The sequence below is a fragment of the Anolis carolinensis genome, chromosome 2 (genome assembly GCF_035594765.1).
Source record: "Anolis carolinensis isolate JA03-04 chromosome 2, rAnoCar3.1.pri, whole genome shotgun sequence".
Lineage (NCBI taxonomy): Eukaryota > Metazoa > Chordata > Lepidosauria > Squamata > Dactyloidae > Anolis > Anolis carolinensis.
This window is the reverse complement of record NC_085842.1, coordinates 278,289,189-278,296,350: the sequence shown is the minus strand read 5'-3', so window position 1 is coordinate 278,296,350 and position 7,162 is coordinate 278,289,189. Positions and strand designations below refer to the sequence as shown.

At 48.2% G+C, this 7,162-nt stretch overlaps 1 long non-coding RNA gene across 1 annotated transcript; it reads left to right on the top strand.

Moving 5' to 3' along the window:
- The first annotated feature begins 598 nt into the window (after positions 1-598).
- Positions 599-6,843, top strand: LOC134296704 (uncharacterized). Its single transcript, XR_010003527.1, has 2 exons — positions 599-4,783; positions 4,925-6,843. It is a non-coding gene; the product is annotated as an uncharacterized LOC134296704 (long non-coding RNA).
- The last annotated feature ends 319 nt before the right edge of the window (positions 6,844-7,162 follow it).

Here is a 7,162-nt window from a genome sequence, read left to right as displayed (position 1 = left end):
CCCTAGTCAGTCTGCATAAGTCTGATTTCTCACAGAAGGAGAGATCCTGGTCTCCCTAGGAAGGAGGTTCAAAAGTCTTGAAACAGTCACCGAGAAGATGACAGGATAGAGAGAAGGGCCTCTCCATCTTAGAACTCCTTGTATATATTTCTATTCTATTTTCTGCAGCATGCCTATGCAGTATTACCATAGTACAGGACAAGGACAATATTCACAGTGTAAACAAAGCTAAGGATCTGAGGGAATGTGAAAAAGTCATTATATCTCAGCCTCCTCACTCAAGATTAGCAGATGCAATTGAAATTCATCAATTTACCAGAGGTCAAATCTGGAGTTCCCGACCCCTGGAGAAACTTAACTAGGAAGAAAAATGGCATGTCAAAAGTTCCTGCAACTTGTGAGAACTCTTCCTTTGGTCCTGGCACAACATGAGCTGCACAATTTCTGAAAACTGTGCAACCATGTGAGAAACTGCACAGTTTTGCAGTCAAAACATACACAAAACTGTACAGCTTCCTGAGGTGGGTGGGGAAACCTCACTGACTTACATTGCAGCCTTTGCATATTGAAAGTTGTGCAATCCAAATGTTACAAAATGTGATCGAGGTGACCTCCCCTCCAGGACTTTGTAAAAGATAGTTCAAAAATCAAGACTTTATGTTCTATATTCCATATATTTATAGTAGAAGGTGATTGGGACTTTTTACTGGAGTTTACTGTGGATTATCCCTGCACTCTGAGGCAAGAGATAACAACTTCATGGATTGTGAAATCATGTTGCTTGAACCCCACTTCTATGTTGAATTCCCCAGATGTTGTGAACTTCGTTCTGATCAAATGTTTCCTATTACTTATATCGATTGTTTATATCATTCATGATTCCCCTTTATGCAATGTCACCCACCTTTATGGATTCTCCTTTATTTTCTTGAAATGTACCTATCTGCCTATATGTATTTATACTCTTTGGGATCCCCGGAAAATATGTGTTTTTCCTAGCTGGGTTTATATTCCAACTTTATTTTTAAATTTTCATTTTATCCCATATAATTGGCAGATCATGAAATCAAATGGGAAATATTATGACCCCAACCTGAACTCTAGCCCCATGACTCAGACCTCCCTTCCCAAAAACAAAAGGATAATCTGCCACAGTTTAATCCCCTCTCATTCCGACCGCATGGACAATATAGGGCGAGTCACCAAACTCCTAAAGGTGACTCGCCCCCAAGGCAAACATTGTCACATCTCAGGCCAGGACGCCGCAGGAAGGCACCCTGTGGGGCCGTCAATGATGGCTCATCACCACCCACTTCCCGTCTGACACCCCAAAGACATATCTAAAATCTGTGAACGTGACAGGACCCCGGACATCCTTGATGGGTGTCATTAATTCCTTTAGAAATCGGCTGGGCCAGAATTAATCAGATATTTCCTGTCCGGTCACCTCTTTGTCTCAATAGCTCCCGCCTCCTCCTCTCTGATTGGCCCGAATAGGGACAATAAGCGGCTCCCCATTGGGCCAGCAGAGCAAGGCGGGAAACGAAAGCCCGCCTCATTCAACCTCTCAGCCTATCCGCGATCAGATGGGCAGGGAAGCGGGGCGGGAAATTCAAAGGGCTGTCAGACCAAAACATTGTATAAATATGGCTTTATTTGAAACATATGTTACGCTAGTAGATTGAATGATCACTATTAGCGTCCTTTTCAGCTGAATTGCTCAATAAAACTCCTTGGCGGATTTTCCTTCAACGTGGCGGACCTTCTTCATTTCAGGCTTCAGGTTGTATTGCGGCTTATATTCTTCTTTTGGCTTCGCCAAGGTCCGTTCCCTCAGGACCGGATCGGCTTCCTTCTAAAGGGGCCCGATCCCCCAAACGCGGTCGACAACATAATTTGGCTTTACCACGAAGGGACTTGCTTGGAAGTTCCAAAGATCAATTTTTTTAGGCTAAAATTCCAAGCGGCGACCTTGGTCCAGATATTCTGGGACAGGTTGGGGAGAGAAACGGCTGCAAGGAGGGCCCTCCGACCAACAATTTGACCTCATTTCACATCCAAATTTCTCTGGCAGTCCCTTTCTCTCTCTAGATCTGATTCAGGGTACTGAACAAAGGAGCCAGATAGGAGGAAGCAGATTTTTAGCTCCTCGAAGGAAAGGCGCCAACGTGAAACAGGGGACGCCCTGTAAAAATAAAAGGGAACCGGCCCCGTTGTTGAGACCCAGGTGGGCGGAGTCCTGGAGGTATTGCACTTCGGATCAGGGCTCGGTAACAAATTCCTGGTGAAACACGGGAAGATCTGGCACCCGGGGGACGTGTGAGAACAGTCTGGCTTGTAAGATTACAGGTTCTAGGATCGTGGGGTAGGGGAACGGTTGTGTTCCCGGGGCACCTGCGGATCCCACGAACGCCAGCCATTCAGCCTTGGTGTAGGGAGAACTCTTGAAAGGACGAGTTGCATCCAGCCGGTGGGTGAGTCGTTACTCCATTAACTGTCAGGTACTGGGCAGGGGCTGAGCCAAGGATGGGTGTTTGTTCAAGCACGTCTAGGGTGTCCCACCCCAGCAGACATCCCCAGGGATTCTCCATTGGGAAAGATCCTGGCCAATTGGGGTGGGCTTTGCATCGAAAAACATGGTGCAGGCCAGGTTGGGCTAACTCAGAGCACATAAGTGGCCCCTTGTGGCCCTTGAAGGGGGAACAGCTTGCCCCCCCTTGCTCAAGTCGCCGAATTCGGAGTGTTGACCTAAGGTGACTCGCCAGGGGGAGGGCAAGTGGTCCCAACTTGCTTATGCTGCGATGTTCATGGCCTTAAGCCAGAGGGAGAGTGGAAGGGGAGAGGGGGTCCAAGTCTTCCCATGCAGGGACGTGGGCTCCAAACCTACCCTCCTCAGAAGCTCCTCTCTAGACCTACTTCCCCTTACCCCCTCCTCCAGAGGATTTTCTGGACACATTTGCTTGCCCTCTCCCCCAATCCCTATCCCTACTTTTTCTCCTCACCCTGAGTCCTACACTGATCCAAATTGGCCTTCCAAGGGAACCCTTACTTCAGGGATCCCCCCCCCCCAAGAAATCCCCCTCCAGAGAGTTCAGCCCAGTCTAACGTGAAGGAGGGCTCCCAGCCCCCTCCCCTCTCACCCCGAAACACACCTGATCCAAAACACTGTTCACACTCTCTCAGCCCCCATCCCAGCCGTTCCTTTGAAGCCTGATGCCCCCCCCCCCAAATTGTATCTGCCCCTGCCACTCAACTCCTGCCACATTCTGAGTTTTCCTCAGATGGGAAGAATCGCCCCACCATCCCCCTCCTTCTCTTGCCCCCACCAGGCTCTCTCTCTCTCTCTCTCTCTCTCTCTCTCTCTCTCTCTCTCTCTCTCTCTCTCTCTGCGCTCATTCCTCTCTTGGAGAGACAGGAGAAGGAGGGGCCGCGGGGAGATTGTGCAAAGAGGACACTTTTTTCCTCTTCCTGTTTTTGGAGGGGCAAAGGGGGGAGAAGATTCAGTCCTGAAGCCTGCCACCAAGATCTATAGTTCTCCAAGGATTGCTTCCTTCTTTCAAATCAAATCTTCTCCAACTTGATATTCTGCCTTGCCTACCCTCAAATTGTACCCTTTTTTTCTTTTCTCTCTCTCTCTTCCCCGGCCTGAGTGAAAGTCTCTCTCTCTCCCTCAAATCTCAAATCCATTTCTCCTCTCCTTCCTCTCTTCTCACCTTTTAAAATCCCTTATTTCCCTTTGTTCCCATTTTCTAGACACTATCCCTAAGATTTTACCTCAGTGTTGTCTTATATTTCCTTTGGTCCTTACAAAAGGGGGGAGGGGGGCCATTCCTTTAGCCGCTTCTGTTTCTTAATTTCCCCTTTTTCTTTCTTTCCCATCTGGGAAGCATGGCAAAGGATTTGGGTGGGGGAAGGGGACTCCCAGAAAAGTGTTGATTAAATTTTGTGTGTTTATGTAATGTGTGGGCTGTAAACTCTTCTCTACTCACCCCTTTGCCTTAAAAGCCACCAGTGATATATAGTTTTCTGGGAAGGAGGGCTGGAATGGACTAGCTTAGTGCTATGCTCTCTCTCTCTCCCTTTTCTTCTGTGCCATCTCACCTCCCTATTTTCAAAGGTTCAAGCCCTAATATTTTGTGAGACCCCCCCCCCCAGAGAAAACCTGCTGCTTCTGTGGTTTTAACTTTTTCTTGTCTCTCTCTCCTCAAGCCTCCCTTATCTTAGAGAGAAAAGGGGGGGGATGGAAGAATTGATGTATTTTTCTATATGTGAGTTTTTTTCTCTCTCTCTCTCTCTCTTCCACTTCATGTTTTCCTAGGCCGAAATGCACTTCAACATTCTCCTTTTTCAAAGCTCCCCCCCCCCTTCCTTCCCAGCATCCCCATTTCTCCTTATAAACATTCAGTCAAAATCCTGGTTTACTTTTATAGTGAAGGCACTCTTTCACTCTCCACAGTTCCCCAACAATCTCCTTTCTTCCTTTCGGGTCCTTCTCCCTCCCTTTCCCTGAGTGCATGCGTGTGAATGTTTTAAAAAAATCCCTCTAACTGCCTTTAATTATGAGGAGGGCATTAGAGTCCAGGGGACCTTCCAGGCACAGCTGAAGAGATCCAGAGGACCGGACCCAACCACCTGACTGAGGACATCAGACCAGACTGCAAGACCCATAATCCATACCTGCCACCATGAACAGTTCTAAGACCTGGGTAGGGGCTCTCGGAGTGCGCTGTGGATTTCATGCAGCAGCTAGAACCCAGAGGCCATTGGAGATGGTCCTGTGAGGGTAAGCCCGGACCCCCAGTCACCCAGAAGAGACAGCCCCACCTGTGGCTGATCTGAGACCCCCACGGGGGAAGCAGCCCCATCTGCCTGGCTCAGGGGCTAGAGACTAAGACACTGCTGAAAGGATTCTTGCACATGGCAGGCTTTTATGGCCAGACCACCGTATGGTGCCCTCCAGCTGGCCTGGTTCTGCCCTGGCAAAGGGCTACTGAGTGCAGGTCTGCCTTTGACGCTGCCAAGGAGGCCCTCATGACATCACCAGGGGACAGAATTGGCCGCCATGGCAGAAGATGCCCCAGAAGAAATGAACAGGATTCTACCAGTGACCACCATGAGGGAAGGATGTTCCACTTTCACCAGAGCTGTGCCAAAGAAGGACCCCAGGACTGCTGGAGCCCTCACAAGGTATGAGTGACTTCCCTGACTAACCCCACCACGGGAGGGAGGGGGGGCTTATAATCTGTCCTTAGTTTCCCTAGGCACTCTCTCCTTTCCGTCTCCTCTGTTGGAGTGCTGGACCTGCCTGCAGTCACCAGGAGGCGCCGTGCTGTGAGGCGCAGAAGCTGTGCCCAGTTGCCCCCAGCTGCCAACTACAAAGGGGGGCCCAAGCTGCAGCCAAGAAAAGGCAGCCAAATGGGAGTACTGCATCACAGCCTCCATCATCCCCAGCCCTCACCACCTCCACCTTCATGCTCCATTTCCCATGACTCCAGACCAAGGGACATCTGTTTCAACACCATGGGATCACCCACCACTGACTGAACCTCAGCTTTCACCTCTTCAAGCTCCTGCCCTCCAACAAAAAGGCACAATCTGATCTACCAAGGCAGAGGCCCTGCATGCAGTGAAATGTCGGGGCTTTGGGAAATGTTCATAGCCATTTCCAAGCCCCGAAGGGGGGAAAATGTGATCGAGGTGACCTCCCCTCCAGGACTTTGTAAAAGATAGTTCAAAAATCAAGACTTTATGTTCTATATTCCATATATTTATAGTAGAAGGTGATTGGGACTTTTTACTGGAGTTTACTGTGGATTATCCCTGCACTCTGAGGCAAGAGATAACAACTTCATGGATTGTGAAATCATGTTGCTTGAACCCCACTTCTATGTTGAATTCCCCAGATGTTGTGAACTTCGTTCTGATCAAATGTTTCCTATTACTTATATCGATTGTTTATATCATTCATGATTCCCCTTTATGCAATGTCACCCACCTTTATGGATTCTCCTTTATTTTCTTGAAATGTACCTATCTGCCTATATGTATTTATACTCTTTGGGATCCCCGGAAAATATGTGTTTTTCCTAGCTGGGTTTATATTCCAACTTTATTTTTAAATTTTCATTTTATCCCATATAATTGGCAGATCATGAAATCAAATGGGAAATATTATGACCCCAACCTGAACTCTAGCCCCATGACTCAGACCTCCCTTCCCAAAAACAAAAGGATAATCTGCCACAGTTTAATCCCCTCTCATTCCGACCGCATGGACAATATAGGGCGAGTCACCAAACTCCTAAAGGTGACTCGCCCCCAAGGCAAACATTGTCACATCTCAGGCCAGGACGCCGCAGGAAGGCACCCTGTGGGGCCGTCAATGATGGCTCATCACCACCCACTTCCCGTCTGACACCCCAAAGACATATCTAAAATCTGTGAACGTGACAGGACCCCGGACATCCTTGATGGGTGTCATTAATTCCTTTAGAAATCGGCTGGGCCAGAATTAATCAGATATTTCCTGTCCGGTCACCTCTTTGTCTCAATAGCTCCCGCCTCCTCCTCTCTGATTGGCCCGAATAGGGACAATAAGCGGCTCCCCATTGGGCCAGCAGAGCAAGGCGGGAAACGAAAGCCCGCCTCATTCAACCTCTCAGCCTATCCGCGATCAGATGGGCAGGGAAGCGGGGCGGGAAATTCAAAGGGCTGTCAGACCAAAACATTGTATAAATATGGCTTTATTTGAAACATATGTTACGCTAGTAGATTGAATGATCACTATTAGCGTCCTTTTCAGCTGAATTGCTCAATAAAACTCCTTGGCGGATTTTCCTTCAACGTGGCGGACCTTCTTCATTTCAGGCTTCAGGTTGTATTGCGGCTTATATTCTTCTTTTGGCTTCGCCAAGGTCCGTTCCCTCAGGACCGGATCGGCTTCCTTCTAAAGGGGCCCGATCCCCCAAACGCGGTCGACAACATAAGCAGGAAAAGAACCTTAGGTGGACTGTTTTGTTGTGCAACATTGCTGTACTGTTGAACAAGAAAAATATTGTGCAAAATAAGCAATGTTGTACAACAAATAGCCATGTGTTGTCAGTCTGCAACATTGTTGATTTTTACATGACATGTTTGTTGTGCAATATTTTTGTTTTGCAGC